This window comes from Nomascus leucogenys, chromosome 10, assembly GCF_006542625.1.
Source record: "Nomascus leucogenys isolate Asia chromosome 10, Asia_NLE_v1, whole genome shotgun sequence".
Taxonomy (NCBI): Eukaryota; Metazoa; Chordata; class Mammalia; order Primates; family Hylobatidae; genus Nomascus; species Nomascus leucogenys.
The window spans coordinates 65,932,054-65,949,408 of record NC_044390.1 but is presented as its reverse complement, the minus strand read 5'-3'; the positions used below and the strand labels follow the sequence as shown (position 1 = coordinate 65,949,408).

At 44.1% G+C, this 17,355-nt stretch overlaps 1 protein-coding gene across 1 annotated transcript in view; it reads right to left on the bottom strand.

Moving 5' to 3' along the window:
• FPR3 (formyl peptide receptor 3) overlaps positions 1–4,770 on the bottom strand; it is a 31,447-nt gene extending 26,677 nt beyond the window's left edge. The window contains exon 1 of the mRNA XM_003269855.4: positions 4,596–4,770. The gene's annotated coding sequence lies outside the window, so the exon portion shown is untranslated. The remainder of the gene's footprint in view (positions 1–4,595) is intronic.
• Positions 4,771–17,355: the final 12,585 nt, after the last annotated feature.

The following is a 17,355-nucleotide window of genomic DNA, read 5'->3' as shown; positions in this document are numbered from 1 at the left end:
AAGATGGAGGTAGAGCTGAGGATCGAGCCACGGGCCACCAGGTGGCCAGCTCACTCTGGCTGGAGGCCAGTACTTTGTAGCTTAGAGCCAATACAGGCCGGACCACTATTGCGGCCCTAGGTCACCAGAGAAGCATGTATGGCTCAAGGGGCAACATGCCCTCCAGTAGTGGCCCCCTGGCAGGGGCCTGATCCCAGAAAGGGTGTCTGATGTCCCACAGGGAAACACCCTCATTACAGTAGGATCTGTCCTCCAGCGGCTGCTGGGGAGCCTGGAGCCTCAGCCATCCACAGCCACTGGAATTTCTGGAGAATCTCCAAGGTAACAGCTGAGGACAGCAGTACTAAGCTGCACGAAGCAGCAGAATCAAGCACCAGCAAGCAGTAGTGCCATCAGGGCCAGACCGACTGGGCTGTCTGATGCAGGAAGTGCGTGAGTCATCCACACACAGACATTGGGATTGTGTCCAAGACACAGCCAAAAGCCTGCCTGGTATGCCAGTGGTATTAAATGAAGCTCTTCAAGTTTCTCTATCAACTCAGCTGGTAGTGACCGTCCTCAGCAGCCACCAGAGGCCAGGACAAAAGAACATCAAGAGGGGATCCAACTGCCCAGGTTGCTTTCGGGCAACCTCACATCGTGGGTCGGATTGTGGGTGCGGCTTCAATGATGCGACTACAGTGTTAAAGTTTGAGAGGTTTTAGTATTCACAGACCCTGGGAGGTACATGAGACATCTGGAGGCCACACTCAGAGGAGGAAGAGAACAGGCAGAAAGAGAGCTGACGGGGGTGGCAACTGGCAGTGGGAGTGGGGTGTGGCACACTTCAAGTTCAGGGGCAAATGTCCGAATGGTTCCCTTTTTTCCTCCATTGCCCAGGCTGGAGTGCAGCGGCGTGATCTCGGCTCACTGAAACCTTCGCCTCCTGGATTCAAGTAATTCTTCTGCCTCAGCCTCCCCAGTAGCTGGACACCGCCACCACGCCCGGCTAATTTTTTGTATTTTTAGTAGAGATGGGGTTTCACCATGTTGGCCAGGCTGTCTCGAACTCCTCAGCCTCCCAAAGTGCTGGGATTACAAGTGTGAGCCACCGCGCCCAGCCAAGCTACAGCAATTTTCTATGATCATGAAAATCTGAGAATCTTCCCACCCTGGGCTATTTAGCCTCTTTAAGAATGATAACAATTATCTAGTACTTGTTTACATCTAATACTCATAATAACACTGTGAGGCAGCCATCATCATCCCTTTTTTACTAGGGAGAATCCATAGCCCAGGGACTCCTGTAGCTTTTTCAGCATCATGCCTAGCCAATCAGTGGAGACAGCAAGATTTGTAAACCAGACCGAACAGAGCCACTACCTTTGCACGCTCAAGTGCTGCCATTGAAAGGCGTTCTCCCAAAATCACCAGGATAGGGTCCTGCCCTCATATAATAATTTTTTTCTCCTATTTCTTTTACTCATTTCCTCCTTTTTTCCTGTCATTACCAGTCACTTTCACTGAGGTCTTCCCAGGGACATTGTTTAGTGTAGCTCAGGGTTTCTCAACCTTGACACCAATGGCATTTAGGGCTGGTTAATTCTTTGTTGTGGGAGACTGTTCTGTACACAGTAGGATGTTTAGCAGTGCCCCCGGTGTCTGTCCACAGATGCCAGTAGCAACTCCCCATTCAGGAGTGACAACCAAAAGACATTATCAAAGATCCCCTGGGGGGCAAAATACCTCCCCACCCCCTCCCCCTGCCAGTTGAGTGTCACTGTAACGGTGTAGAGTACCAGGCTCTGAAGTCAGTTAGATCTCCACTCTAATCTTATCTCTGACACCTCAACAGTGTAAATTCTTGATCAGTGACATCTCTTTGAGTCCCCATTTTCCCCTCTGCAGAACTGAAATGGTTTTTTGATGAAGAGTGATTTTCAGGGGAGGATTAAATAGAATAGACATGCACGGGAGGCTGAGGCAGGGGAATCGCCTGAACCCAGGAGGCGGAGGTTGCAGTGAGCTGAGATTGCACCACCGCACTCCAGCTTGGCAACAGAGCGAGACTCCGTCTCAAAAAAAAAGAAAGAAAAAAAAAAGAATAGACATGGAAATCATCTAGGATAGGTCGGTAAATCTGTAACAAATTAGAACTCTTAGCCCTCACCAGGCTGTGTGCTGTGTTGTGGGGTACAATCCCGAACCCTGCACTATGAAGCTCAGGGTCAGGACAAGAACGATGCTTATAGCAATAGTAGCTTCTACTTGTGAACATTATCCACACACCAAGAGCTTCTCCCTTAACCCTCACAACTCCTCTCATGGGCTCTGCGGATAGGATGTGTTAATATGTGTAAGCACTGAACACACCCGGAGACACGGTGAATATTGATTAATGCTAGTTTTAATTCGTATAACCATTGTACAGATGAGAAAGTTAAGACTTAGATTGAGGTGGGATGTGGTGAGGGATAAAAGATCATTTTTTATATCAAAAAAATTGAAAATTGTATTTCTACTAGATCATTCTATCACATAATCACGCCCCCTCTCTTTCAAGAGAAACCTCCTTTGAACCATATTTCTTTCCAGCTTCAACCCTATCTAGCCAAATGACCTCTCTGTAAGGGGAATTTCCAGCCAAACATCCAAAGAGAATGTCTCTAATTCCTCCTTTTCCTTCCTCGCCTCAGCCGTTCTCCTTAATCCACTCCATATTGACTTCTGTCCTTAGCACTCCACCTAATGCATTTTCCCAAGGATGCTTATGACCCCCAGGCTGCCAACTCCTGTGAGTCCTTCTCTGTTTTTAAGACCTGATATCCCAATGACACAGGACCCACTGGATCACTTTCTCCCTTTTCAAACACAATTTTCTTATGCCATGAGATATATCCAAGAGATATGTACACACAATACACTCTTGGTCATCTCTACAGCTCAATTCTCTTCCTCTTTTTAGTCCAATTTACGGTGTTTTCTATTCTAAATTTGACTCTAAATGTTGGGGTATCTCACCCTCTATAAATGATATCATCCAGTCTCTGGGATTAAACCATTATGCTGTCTTTTCATCTAAATTATCAGCCGTGGCCTATCCCTGGCACTCAAGTCTGATAAAACCTCTCCCCATGGGAGTCCCATAGACTCCAAACCTCACATGGTTTTACCAAGCTGTTGATGTTCTCTGCCTCCCAAACCTGCCACTCTTCCAATATTCTGTATCTATTTGGAGATTAAATATTCAGTTGTTAAAGCTCCAGATCTGGAACTCACCTTTTATTTCTCTTTTCCTCACCACCTAACGCCATCCACGTCTTATTCATTCTATCTGCAGAACATGCTGAATGCACAGCCAGAACCATTGCCATCTCCACGACCAGTGTCCATGGCCCTGTCAGGCTTGGATATTTGCACAAGCCTTGCAAATAGCTTTTTCCTGGTCCTGCTGCCCCCTCCTCTAAGATCTATTCTCCAGACAGAAACCAAATGAGCTTTAAAAAGGTCCAATAAGATGGTGATGTTATTCTCAATACCTTCCGATGGCTTCCAGACTTCTAAGTTACCCTTATCTTAGGTTCCCTTATCCATGGCCACATGTGCCCTGTGCATCCCTCAGACCTCATCTCTGCACTCTCATGAGACACACTGGGCTCCACCCACTGGGCTCTAATTCCTTGAACTTGCAGCTCATTGTCATCTCAGGGCTTCTGCTTTCTCTATTCCTTCTGCCTACCGTGCTCTTCGTCTTGAGCTTCCTGCACCTGGCTCGTTCTGAATATTCATATTTCAGGTCAAATATTTCAGAGAGATCCCACCTGACCCACTCTGCAAAGCAGAATGCCCAGGTACAGCCTATCTCACCAGATACTTTTCTCCTTTATTTGTTTGTTCATTTATCTTGTCTCTTGAATACCCTCCACACTAGTACGTAAGCTCCATAGGACTATCAAGATCCTTCAATGCTACATCTCTACAGTGCTACATGTCCAGTAGAAATATAATGTGTTAACTTTAGCTACATATGGGACTTACAATTTTTTTGTAGCCACTGTTTTTAAAAAAGTAAAACACCTTTGGGGACATTATTTTGGTAATACATTTTATTTAATTACATATATGATAAAGAATTGGCCAGTCACATTGGCTCACGCCTGTAATCCCAGCACTTTGGGAGGCCGAGGCGGGTGGATCACGAGGTCAGGAGTTGAAGACCAGCCTGGCCAACATATTGAAACCTCATCTCTACTAAAAATACAAAAAATTAGCTGGGCGTGGTGGCAGGTGCCTGTAATCCCAGCTACTTGGGAGGCTGAGGCAGGAGAATCGCTTGAACCCGGGAGGCAGAGGTTGCAGTGGGCTGAGATTGTGCCACTGCACTCCAGCCTGGGCGACAGTGCAAGACTCCATCAAAAAAAAAAAAAAAAAAAAAAAAAAAAAGAATGTTACTGGAAGATGTAACCAAATTAAACATTGTTAATGAAATAGTTAACATTTTTTTCATACTAACGAAGTGGATTCTTCACCAGACTACACTACTCCAGAGTTAGAAGGGCTCTGTCATATAGCAGGCATTTCAACAATAACTTTTAAATTTTCAGACCCCAACTTACCACCAGCTGAGATCCTTTTCCTGTGCCCAGTTCCTGGATTCCTGTGGAGCAACTCAGCCTCTAAGGACTTGTCAAAAGATGAGGTTATATGTTTAGTTTTAAGATCTTAATTGGCTTTGGTTATAAAGATGGAATCGGACAGCCTTTCGTGCTATAAAATAAAATGAATGTTTTGATAGTTAGAGCCAGGGAAGTTGGTTTTATAGGGATAGGAGGGCTAAAGAAAGCAGAAACAGAGAACAAAAACCTGATTGGTCATTTGGATGTTGCATTTTTTTTTTTGTGCAGCAGGAATAGAGAGACAGCAATAAGGAACAACTGATTGATTGAAGTCAAGTTACCACAGATTCCTTTTTTTTTTTTTTGTAAAGATGAAAGCAGAGAGAACTTCATTTTCATGCCCACTGAAACTGGCCTGTTTTAGGAATGTGTCCATTTTCTCTCTCCTGATTTCTCAAAAGTTCAGATAAATTAGTTTTGGTTTGGTGATGTGGAGTTTTGGTATGACTGACTGCATTTGGTTTGCTTTGTCGAACCTAGTACAATTGGTCAGTCCAAGCCACTTACTTCCTGTTTTTATAGAACAGACTTCAGCAGAGACTTAGTTGAAGGACACGGGGACAATGGAGCTGGAATCAACCCTGACACAAACTCAGGGTCTCTTACCATTCCCAAAAGACACTTTGGAGATGTTCTCAGACGATTTATCTTAGAAACTTATATGTCTGAATGTTCCTTCGCCTCTAGCCTTCTGTGGGAGACTGGAGTTCATCCTTCCAAATATCAAAGGCCAAGAAATCTGAGAGTCCAGGCCCTTTCTTTTCAGAGATTCAGGAAAGTGAAAGAAACAATTACCAAGGTGAGAAGAATGAGAGGAAAACAATAAAAAACAAAGATGCACGGTTAAACAAAAACTCGATTCTCTACTTTCACAATCCTTCTGACCAAATGTAGTTTTTCTCCACACCAAAAAATTCTCCAGTTCTCTGGGGACACCACCTGGGCCACCTGCAATTAAAATTCAGTTATGATGCTGTCTACCTGGATTTAGCATCAGATCCCAAAAGTTAAAGGGCTCACTCCCACAAACTGTTCTCAGATCAGATCAGACATCTGTTGCAAGTCCCAGGTGGCTACTTGTACTTCTGACTGACAGGCTATAAATTGGGTGTTCCAATGACACCAATAAATTGCTAGAATGGCACACAGAACTCAGGAAAGCACTTTGTTTACATTTGTTGCTTTATATAAGGAATATACCTCAGGAATAGTCCATCAGAAAGAGGCATATGGCAGGTATGTGGCAGGGAAGGGGTTGGGTGGTGCATAGAGCTTCCATGCTCTCTTCAGGCAGCCACTCTCACAGCACCCCTGAGTGTTCACCAGTGTGGAAGCTCATCAAATCTCATTGTTCAAGTTTTTATGGAACTCAATCTCCAGTCCCTGCCTTCCCTTCCTGGAGGTCAGTAGGTGGGGCTGACAGCTCCAACCCTCTAATCCCTTGGTCTTTCTGGTGACCAGTCCCAGCCTAAGGCCATCATCTCCTTAGCATAAACTCAGCTGTGATCAAAAGGGGCTGTTTATGAATAACAAATAATCTATCACTCAGGAAATTCCAAGGGTTTTAAGAGCCCTGTGCCAGAAATATGTAACAAAATCAAATATGCTTTGAGGTATTTTATACCTCAGAGTTACAAAAAGAAGCAGTAACTAGGAGCATGGAGAGAGGTAAGGAAGGTAAATGAGAGACACTTTTCATTCCACACCATTGCCAAGATTAACCCCCTAACCTTCTGCTCCTAGGGAGATGCTCTATGGACTACTGATCTGAGGAGATGGGCTCTTTCTGAGTTTTTAAACACCATCAGAATGTTGCTCTTAAGCCCAAAGAATAGAACCATGAAAAACAGTGGAGAGCCACAAAACAAGAGTCAACTATTTTCTATTTCCTCTGTGATTCACTGGATGTTTTCAGTGATAAGGTAGAGTAAACCATTGAAGCACATAAACCATGGAGAAATTTAGTATTAAAAAAAGTTTTGGAAGGGGATAGATCTGGAGTCTGAACAAAAATTGAGTTCAATGTCACCCTTCCACTCCATCATCATATTGGTTTTCTTCTAGGGCCTTCTTGAAAGTGACCACAGAATGGCTGCCACTGTTCTGGACATCACATCAACAGGCCCTCCTGAGCCAGAATCATGAGACAGGCAGAAAACGTGACTCATTCACATGCCTCTTTCATTGTATCACAGAGGGAAACCTTGTCCAGAGTCTCTTCAGGACCTCTCCTTGTCTTTCATTGCCAGAGCATGCCATCTCTAGACCAATAAATGGCCAAGAAATAACAAAAATACCAATACATAAAAATAAAGGTCAGGGACAGTGTTTCATGGCCTGTAATCCCAGCATTTTGAGAGGCCGAGGTAGGAGGATTGCTTGAGCTCAGGAGTTCAAGACCAGCCTGGGCAACATAGTGAGACCCCATCTCTAAAAAAACAAATATTAGCTGGGTGTGGTGGTGAGGACCTGCAGTTCCGGCTACTCCGGAGGTGAAGTGGGAGGACTGCCTTGTCAGGGAGGTTGAGGCTGCAGTGAGCCATGATGATGCCACTGCCCTCAAGCCTGGGCAATGAGCAATACCTTATCTCAAAAAAAAAAAAAAAAAAAAGACAAAGAAGTTCTTCATATTGGCTTAGGCCAATCACGATTGATTTCCTAGGACAGTGGCACATTGCTACCTGCCACCTGATTAAAATGGAATTTACTTATCAGTATAATAAAGGGTGGTGCGTATTGCACAGGTGAGGTCTCTGAAGAGGTGCTCCCTTGCTGGCTCCTGCAGACATAGAGCTTAAACAGACATGTGCTTTACCCTGGAGATGCCGACTACCCAGGTAAAGAGGTGACAGAGTGACTCTACTGTGACTAAGCATAGTCTTTTGCACCCTTTGTGCACAATGGTGTCTTCTGCCATTTCCCTAAGCAGTCACAGTAGAGTGGGGGTACATAGTGATAGACAGATGCCTGGTTCATTATGAGATTTCCCAAAAGGAACAACTAACTGAGACTGACAGGGTCCAGGGTCACTTCCAAGTGCAATGCAGGTAACATCTGGGATGAGTCTTAAAGACTCAGATAAAGAAGAAAAAAAAAATACATTCCAGGCAGAGGAGAGTGAAAGCACATAGGAAAGGACCGAGAAATAGCAGGTTACCTGTGGTTATTGGAGCATAGATGATGAGGCAGACAGCAATAAACACTGAGTGTGTGGCAAGTGGCAGAGGCCATCTGTTGGAGGGTCTTGAATGCTACAAGAAGGACTTGGAATTTCTTCATAATAACATGAATAACCATTTAAGCAGGAGAGTGACTTGTCAGGTGTGTGCTTCTGAAAAATATCGTTCTGTAGTTCTGCAAAGGGATGGCTTTGAGAATGTTTCTAATTGGAGACAGAGATATTAGAATGGAGAATGTCGCCAGAGATCAAGGTAAGGTTCTTGAAGAGCTACCCAGGGCAGGTGTAGTGTGATCAAGAGGAGGCATAGCTTAGATTGTCCAGGCTGAGTAGACCAGCCTTGGAGACTGGATGGCTATGGGGAATGGGGAAGAATGAGTGCTCTTTATAAATTCCACATTCCTAAAGTTACTATTGCTGCATCTGCTACAGTCTGAATGTTTGTTTCTCCCCTCCCCAGATTTGTATGGGAAATCCTAACCCCCCAGGTTATGGTATTAAAAGGCGAGACCATACGGAGGAGATTAGAGCGTGATGGTTGCACCTTCATAAATAGGATTAGTGCCTTTATAAGAAAGCCTTGAGGGAGCTTGTCTGTCTCTTCCACCATGTGAGGACATATGGAAGGCACTGTCTATGAGTAATGGGCCCTCATCAGACATGGAATCTGTGGGCGCCCTAACCTTGGTCTTTCTTTTTTTTTCTTTCTTTCTTTCTTTTTTTTTGTTTTTTGAGACAGAGTCTTGCTTTGTCACCCAGGTTGGAGTGCAGTGGTGCAATCTCGGCTCACTGCAACTTCCGCCTCCTGAGTTCAAGGGATTCTCGTGCCTCAGCCTCTCAAATAGCTGGGATTACAGGCACGTGCCACCATGCCCGCCTAATTTTTTTTTTTTCTAGTAAAGATGGGATTTTGCCATGTTGCCCAGGCTGGTCTCAAACTCCTGGCCTCAAGCAATCCCAAAGTGCTGAGATTATGGTGGCATGAGCCACTGTGCCCAGCCTTAATGTTGGTTTTTCTATCCTCCAGTACTGTGAGTAATAAATGTATGTTGATCATAACTTACCCTAATAGATTTTGTTATAGCAGCTCAAATGGGCTAAAAGACTAATTTGTACCAAGAAGTAGAGGTATTATAATTAGAAATACCTAAAAATGTGGAAATGGCTTTGGAACTGGGTAATGTGAGAGGCTGGAAGAGTTTATATGTGAGTGCTAGAAAAAACTCTACATTTCCATGAATGTAACATTAAGGGTGATTCTGCTACAGGCTCAGAAGAAGATTGCAATAATGATCAGAGCATTGGTAGAAATGTAGAGGTAGGTCATTCTGATGAGATCTCATGAAAATGAGAAACATTTTTGGAAACTGTAGGAAAGGACAGCCTCGTTATAAAGTGGCAAAGAACTTGGCTGAATTGTGTCTGTGTCCTTGTGCTTTGTGGAAGGTAGAACTTCTGAGTGATGGAATAAGATGTTTGGTGGAAGATACATCTAAGCAGAGCATTGAGGGTGTGGCATGGCTTCTCTTGACTGCTTGTAGTAAAACGCAGGAAAAGAGTAACACAAAAAATGGCAATTATAGGCCAGGCACGGTGGCTTATGCCTGTAATCCCAGCACTTTGGGAGGCCGAGGCAGGTGGATCAGGAGATCAAGGCCAGCCTGGCCAACATAGAGAAACCCTGTCTCTACTAAAAATACAAAAATGAGCCAGGTGTGGTGGCGAACGCCTGCAATCCCAGCTACTCAGGAGGCTGAGGCAACAGAATTGCTTGAACCTGGGAGGCAGAGGTTGCAGTGAGCCGAGATCGTGCCACTGCGCGCCCCAGCCTGGGCAACAGAGTGAGACTCCATCTCAAAAAAAAAAAAATGGCAATTGTAATCAAAAGGGAAGTAGAACCTAAAGATTTGGAAAATTCTCAGCCTGTAAAAAGTGCAAAAATATGTTCAGGGGAGAACACCAATGGTGTGGGTAAGTGAACATTTGATACGGAGATTAGTATGGATAGAAGCCAGAGAGTATTCATCAAGACAACGGAAGAATGACTCTGAAGGCATCTCACAGATCTTCACATCTTCCCTGCCCATCACAGGCACAGAATGCAAACAATTTCAAGGTTGTATTCCCCATATTCCAGTATAGCACTCCTTGGCCTTCCAAGCTTTGGCTCAAGCACGCCAGAGTGCGGCTCAGGCCACTTCTCTGGATGGCACAGGCTGTAAGCCAAGGCTACATCTGTGTGGTGTCATCTCCACCAGGGCACAGAGTGCATGAGCTGTGGGGTTGTGGCTGCCTCCCCTTAGATTATGAAGGAAGACGCTACCTGGAGTCGCAGGCATGCAACTCAGGGAGAGGGCTGTCTCCAGGATGGAGACCCAGAGAGGGTCTCCAGTGACTCTCTGTCTCTCCACAGAGAGTACCTCCCCCAGTATGATGGCATTAAGAGAGTGCCCAGTACAGCAGTGGGGATGGGGCCACCACAGAGTGCCTCCACTAGGGCAATGTCCAGTGGAACCCTGGGGGTGAGGCTGCCCCTGAGACCTCAGAACTGTGTAGCCACCTGTGTGCAATACCACCCTTGGGGAGCTGCAGCACCTGACTTCAACCCCTGAGAGCTGCTGCATCAGCTACACCCAGCAAAGCCATGATGGTGGTTCTGCCCAGAGCTGTGGTGGCCCAACCCCAGCTCCAATGTGTCCAAAAAGCAGAACATGGAGTCAAAGAACATTGTACTGAGGCCTTAAAATGTATTTGCCACATTGTTTTGGACTTCCTCAGGATCTGGTTCCCCTTTCTTCCTTCCTGTTTCTCCTTTTTGATACGGGAATGTCAATCCTAGACTGTCCCACCACTGTATTTTTGAAAGCACGTAATTGTCTGATTTAACAGGCTTACAGCTGAAGAGGAATTAGCCTCAGGATGAATCATACTTTGAGTCTCACACATGGCTGATTGAGATGATCCTTAGATGATTTTTGACCCATCGGAGTGAAAGTTCATTTTAAGACTCTTATTCTGTTTACTTGCTTCTAGGCATTTTTGTTAATCGTGGGCCATTTCATAGCAAGAAAGAAAACTTCCCTATGTTTTGTTTTTTTGTTGGTTTTTTTTTTTTTTTTTAGATGGAGTCTTGATCTGTCAACCAGATTGGAATGCAGTAGCATGATCTCAGCTCACTGCAACCTCCACCTCCCAGGTGTCAGGCCTCTGAGCCCAAGCCAAGCCATTGCATCCCCTGTGACTTGCAGGTATATATCCAGATGGCCTGAAGTAACTGAAGATCCACAAAAGAAGTAAAGATAGCCTTAACTGATGACATTCCACCGTTGTGATTTGTTTCTGCCCCACCCTAACTGATCAATGTACTTTGTGGTCTCTCCCACCCTTAAGAAGGTTCTTTGTAATTCTCCCTACCCTTGAGAATGTACTTTTCGAGATCCACCCCCTGCCCGCAAAACATTGCTCTTAACTTCACTGCCTATCCCAAAACCTATAAGAACTAATGATAATGCATCTCCCTTCGCTGACTCTCTTTTCGGACTCAGCCCGCCTGCACCCAGGTGAAATAAACAGTCATGTTGCTCACACAAAGCCTGTTTGGTGGTCTCTTCACACGGACGCGCATGAAACCAGGTTCAAGTGATTCTCCTGCCTCAGCCTCCTGAGTAGCTGGGATTATAGGCATGCGCCACCACGCTCGGCTCATTTTTGTGTTTTTAGTACAGATAGGGTTTCGCCGTGTTGGCCAGGCTGGTCTCGAACTCCTGACCTCAGATGATCCATCCACCTCGACCTCCCAAAGTGCTGGGATTACAGGTGTGAGCCACCATACCCAGCCTCTTATGTTTTAATAACGAGAGTTTATGGGAAACATGCAGAGGCATCCAGGAGCCCAGCTTTAGGAAGAACAATTGGACTTCAAAAGACTTGCAAATGTGTTTGGCAATTAGTCTCTGTGGGGTCCTTTGCCTCTTTTTTTCTCTTGACATCTGGGTCCTTCTCCTTTATGCATAATAGTGTTCTCTGCCATTTCCCTTATTTTAATTCCCCCCTCCCAACCATCACACACACAAAATATTTTGGTTTCCTTGTGCCTCTTAGACACATCTATACTTCTTACCCTTCCTTCCTTGGGAATCTTCTAAAATGCTTCTGGTTATTAGGACCCAAAAATAAATTTTTATAAAATAAATCTGAACATATCTTGCCTCGGATCTAAAATCTTCAGTATTTTTTCATTTCATCCCTATCTTCCTGGCATGAGATGCTGTGTTGTGAGATCAGGAGCTATGGCAGCTATCTTGGGGCCGTGAGGTGGCAATTTCCAGGAAAAAAAAAAAACGCCAAAATAGTGATGAAAAAGTGAAAAGATTAAAATAAACTTTTTAATGATATAATTCAGACAGAAAGTAACTGAGTACTACTCACTTGCAAAATTCTTGGAAAGTAAATAAACCATAAATGTTGTCTTTGATTTAAGCCATTGTTAGGTGTAATTTTAAATTGTAAACTACTTAAAATTGTAAACAGCCTTAATGACACAAAGCCTTGGGAATAATGCTTTTAGGAGGACTACCTTATTTCTGTCTCTGCTTCCCATTTCTCTCCATACCACTCTGATACCCTTGGATAGAACCTAGTATTTCAGAAAGCCCACCACCTCTTTGCACTAGAAACCTACAAATGAGCTTCCACTGGAGCCAAAAATTATGGGGTTAATCTTGGCAAAGTGCCTGGGTGTGGATGCTCTGTCCTGTCAACTTCTCTGCCTCCTTTCAGTCTCTCTGTGGTTTTGGTCTCCATCCTTCTCATCTTCATTCTGCCTTTCATGCTTCCCTCTAATTCTTCTGTTACTGGAAGGGGGTCCTGATCCAGACCCCAAGGGAGGGTTCTTGATCTCACACAAGGAAGAATTCAGTGTGACTCCATAGAATAAAGTGAAAACAAGTTTATTAAGAAAGTAAAGGAATAAAGCATGGCTATTGCACAGACAAAGTAGCCCTGAGGGCTGCTAGTCGGCCATTTTTATGGTTATTTCTTGATGATACACTAAACAAGGGGTGGATTACACCACCCCTTTTTACACCATATAGGGTAACTTCCTGACGTTGCCATGGCATCTGTAACCTGTCATGGTGCCGGTGGGGGTGTAGCAGTGAGGACGACCGGAGGTCACTCTCGTAGCCATCTTGGTTTTGGTGGCTTTTGGCCGCCTTCTTTACTGCAGCCTGTTTTATCAGCAAGGTCTTTATGACCTGTATTTTGTGCTGACCTCCTGTCTCATCCTGTGACTTAGAATGCCTTCACCGTCTGGGAATGCAGCCCAGTAGGTCTCAGCCTCATTTCACCCAGCCGCTTTTCAACATGGAGCTGCTCTGGTTCCAGTGCCTCTGACATCATTACAGTACTTGCTCCTCTCTTTACCTTGACCCTTGGAGAGAGAAGGGCCCTGGACACCCAGATTCCTTGGCCCTTTATGTTGAGAGGGTTGAACCTCTGCATCCCACAAAGATTGAGGTTGAGAAACACAGGCGGGTACTTTAGTTTCTAAATGGGCCCACCCCAATCCACAAGTACTATTAAAACAAGTAGTATATTGGTGTGTTCTTGGGGCCATTAAAAATCAGAAGGAGCTCTGGTTTCTGTTTCCTGTTCCCCAACTGGTTTCAGTTCTCTTACTCCTCCTCCTGTCCCTTGGGGTAACTTCTGCTGTGAAAATTACATGACAGTGACTCTCTCCAGGAGATCAGGACCTAGAACTTCCCAGAGCAAGGACCCAGCTGGTGGAAAATAAAATCCAGATGAAGAACATATCTCTGGGGATGGGGAGCTTGTTAAGGGCATACTTAATAGACCCTTTGGAGTACAATAGACTCTTTGGAGTGAGTAGAAGAATGTGAAGTTGAAGAATAATTTCTTTTCTTTTTTACTCTAAGTTCTGGGGTACATGTGCAGAACATGCAGGTTTGTTTCATAGGTATACATGTGCCATGGTGGTTTGCTGCACCCATCAACCTGTCATCTGCATTAGGTAGTTCTCCTAATGCTATCCCTCCCCTAGCCACCCAGCCCCCGACAGGCCCGGTGTGTGATAGTCCCCTCCCTGTGTCCATGTGTTCTCATTGTTCAACTCCCACTTAGGAGTGAGAACATGTAAGAGATTCTAGGCAGGGCGCGGTGGCTCGTGCCTGTAATCCCAGCACTTTAGGAGGCCGAGGCGGGTGGATCACGAGGTCAGGAGATCGAGACCATCCTGGCTAACACGATGAAACCCCGTCTCTACTAAAAATACAAAAAATTAGCCGGGCGTGGTGGCGGGCGCCTGTAATCCCAGCTACTCAGGAGGCTGAGACAGGAGAATGGCGTGAACCAGGGAGGCGGAGCTTGCAGTGAGCCGAGATTGTGCCACAGCACTCCAGCCTGGGCGACAGAGCAAGACTCTGTCTCAAAACAATAAAATAAAATAAAATAATAAAAAAGATTCTAGAGAGTATCAGAGTGCTAATAGGAATGATAGAATATAGAGAAAGTATTGATACTGCAGGAGACACAGGGAGCAAGTAAAGAAGGGAAATTCTTAAGTTAACGAGGGTGTGAGTTTTGCAGGACTGGTAGAGGAACACTTGGGAAGGAACACTTGTTTCTCAACATTGAAATGAAGGCAGAGAACAGCGGTGCAGGAACTGGCAGGGGGAAAATCTGGTGGAGTAGGTGGCAGAGGTGTCAGCTTGAGAGCATGAGTGGGTTTTAATAACGAGAGTTTATGGGAAACATGCAGAGGCATCCAGGAGGTAGATACCAGTCAGGACTTATCCTGAGAAGAGGTTGTGGATTATGATGGAGATTTGGGAGGGGTCATCAATGGACAGGTGGGATTTCAAGTTATAGGAACACATTACCTAGGATGACTACATTGACACAAATAGGTGAGGGGGTCTAGAATTGAGCCCTTGGGTACACCAATATTTAAAAGTCAGAAAAGGGCCAATCAAGGAAATTGAGAAAGAGAAGTCACTGAGGTGGGAGGAAAACCAAACACGTGTGATGTCACCAGGAACATTATATATTTAAAGATGAAAGGACTGGTCAACTGAGTCATATGTGTTTAGGGGCTTAAGATTCCATTGTTACCTGAGAGATGGTAGATTTTACCCCCATTGGATTCTTAGCCAAGCACCAAATGTCTGAACCTGCAGTGCGGTAACATGGCAACAGATGTCACTGTTGTCCATAATAAGAGTAGTCCCGGTGCAGTAATCAGGAAACGAACCCACGTAGAATGGGTTGTTGTGAAGATGTGAAATGAGGAAGTAGAGAACTGAAGTGGAAGTGGCCCTTGTATTTGCTGTCAAGGAGGACAGAGATTGGTTGTAACGTTCAGGAGGAGGTGTGTGCTACAAGGAGGTTTTTTTTTTTTTTTTCAGTTAGATTAGAGAACATATTTTATATATATATATATATATGCTGATGGCAATAACAAAATAAAATTTAATGATACAGTGGAGACAGAGAGAGAAAGAGAGATCACCTCCATCTCTTCCTCTCATTACCTACTCACATATATTAGTTAAAGTTTTATCATTCCTCTGTTTTTTCTCAGAATATGTGATTTTTAATAGAAAGTACAGAAGCGATAAAACTAATATGACAGTTTTTAAATGGAGCAAAATATAAAGCCTTATTATTTCAATGAGAAATTAAGTAGACATTGTTGGCGTTTCAAAACACAGTTCATAATTACAGAGTTTCCATAGATAAATAAAAATAATTAGTGTAAGTACCTGGGGTGTCAGATGGTAAAGAATCAAATGAGAAAATTTAAAGCAATAATAATTATGTTCAGTTTTTTTACAGAGCAGTAGACCTATTTTCCCCCCCTCTCTGGGGGGAAAACACTGAAAACGTATTATATATCAGTCAGAGTTCTACCAGGTAAATAGAACATATATATATATATATATATATATATATATATATATATATGAGATTTATTGGTTTATGAGACTTTGGAAGCTGGCTCAGTAAGTCTGAAATCCACAGGGCAGACCATCAGGAAGGGAAGGCTGGAAACTCCCAGGTTGGAGTTGATGCTTCTGTCCACAGAGAGTTTCTTCTTCTTCATGGAAACCTTGATTCTGCTCTTAAAACCTCTCAATTTTTTGTTTCAGGCTCATTCAGATTATAAAGGTTAGTCTGCTTTACTTAAAGTCAACTGGTTGTAAATGTTCATCATATCTGAAAAGGAATTCACTGCAACATCTATAATAATTTTTAATGAGGAGGACACTATACCTAGCCGCATTGATACACAAAGCTAACCCTCACAGTCCATTCTTGTCATCCGGTCACCCATACACGTTTCCTTAAATCATGTTTATTTTCCAAAGAAAGGCAAGAACAAAGTCCCCTTTCCTCCTAACATGTTACACCTATCTTCCTTATAGCCAAAAATGCACTGACTCTTTCTTCAGAAGTGGATGCTTCTTCCCTTCTCTTTCTTCTCTTCTCCTTCTCCTTCTCCTTCTCCTTCCTCTTCCTCTTCCCCTTCCCCTCCTCCTCCTCCTCTCCTTCTCCTCCTCTTCCTCTTCCTCTTCTTCTTTTTCTTTGCCCAGGCTGCAGTGCAGTGGTGCAATCTCACCTCACTGCGAACTCCACATCCTGAGTTCAAGGGATTCTCCTGCCTCAGCCTTCCAAGTAGCTGGGATTAGAGCTGCACACCACCACACCAGGCTACTTTTTGTGTTTTTAGTGGAGACGGGGTCTTATCACATTGGCCAGGCTGGTCTCAAACTACTGACCTCAAGTGATCTACCCGCCTTGGTATCCCAAAGTGCTGGGATTACAGGTGTGAGCCACCACACCCGACCTTCTCTCTTCTTTTTGATCTCCTCTAACATAAACACCATGATTTAAAATTACCTATTATTAATACATTTTATGTTAGGTGATAATGAGATAAAAGAGGAAAGAAAACAAAAATTTTTGATACACACAAATTTATTCATGACAAAATAAGAAATATTCATTAAAATTATAGTCTTCATTTCTGTAACTGATTCTGTGATCATGGTGGTATTTATAACTACCATCTTTCACTCCTCATTCCATATTCCATTTTCCCTTAACTAGTACCTCAGTTGGTCATTATCTGTTCCTAGTGGGGAAACCCAAATCTTCATTCCTGAAAGATCTGGGGCATTAGCAGTCCTGCTTGATATAGTTGTAGTTTTACATGGACAGTTGTAGTAGTTTTACAGTGACAGAACAAGGTGGTACTAATGGGTCTCTTGTATTCCAGACATGTTCTTCATTATCTCTATTTAATATAGTAGCATATCAATTTCCTTCTTAGTAGCCAGGATCAGTCATCCCATCCATACAGTAACTCCCTTCTTTGCCTGCTGATTCAGAGCAAGAGGAGCTCAAAGTAGTGATGGGCAGCGGTACCTTCCAGTTCAGTAGAAACATTGTTGTGTCGCTGGGTGGATACATTTCTTCCTTTGGAACCAAGACCTCTGAGCT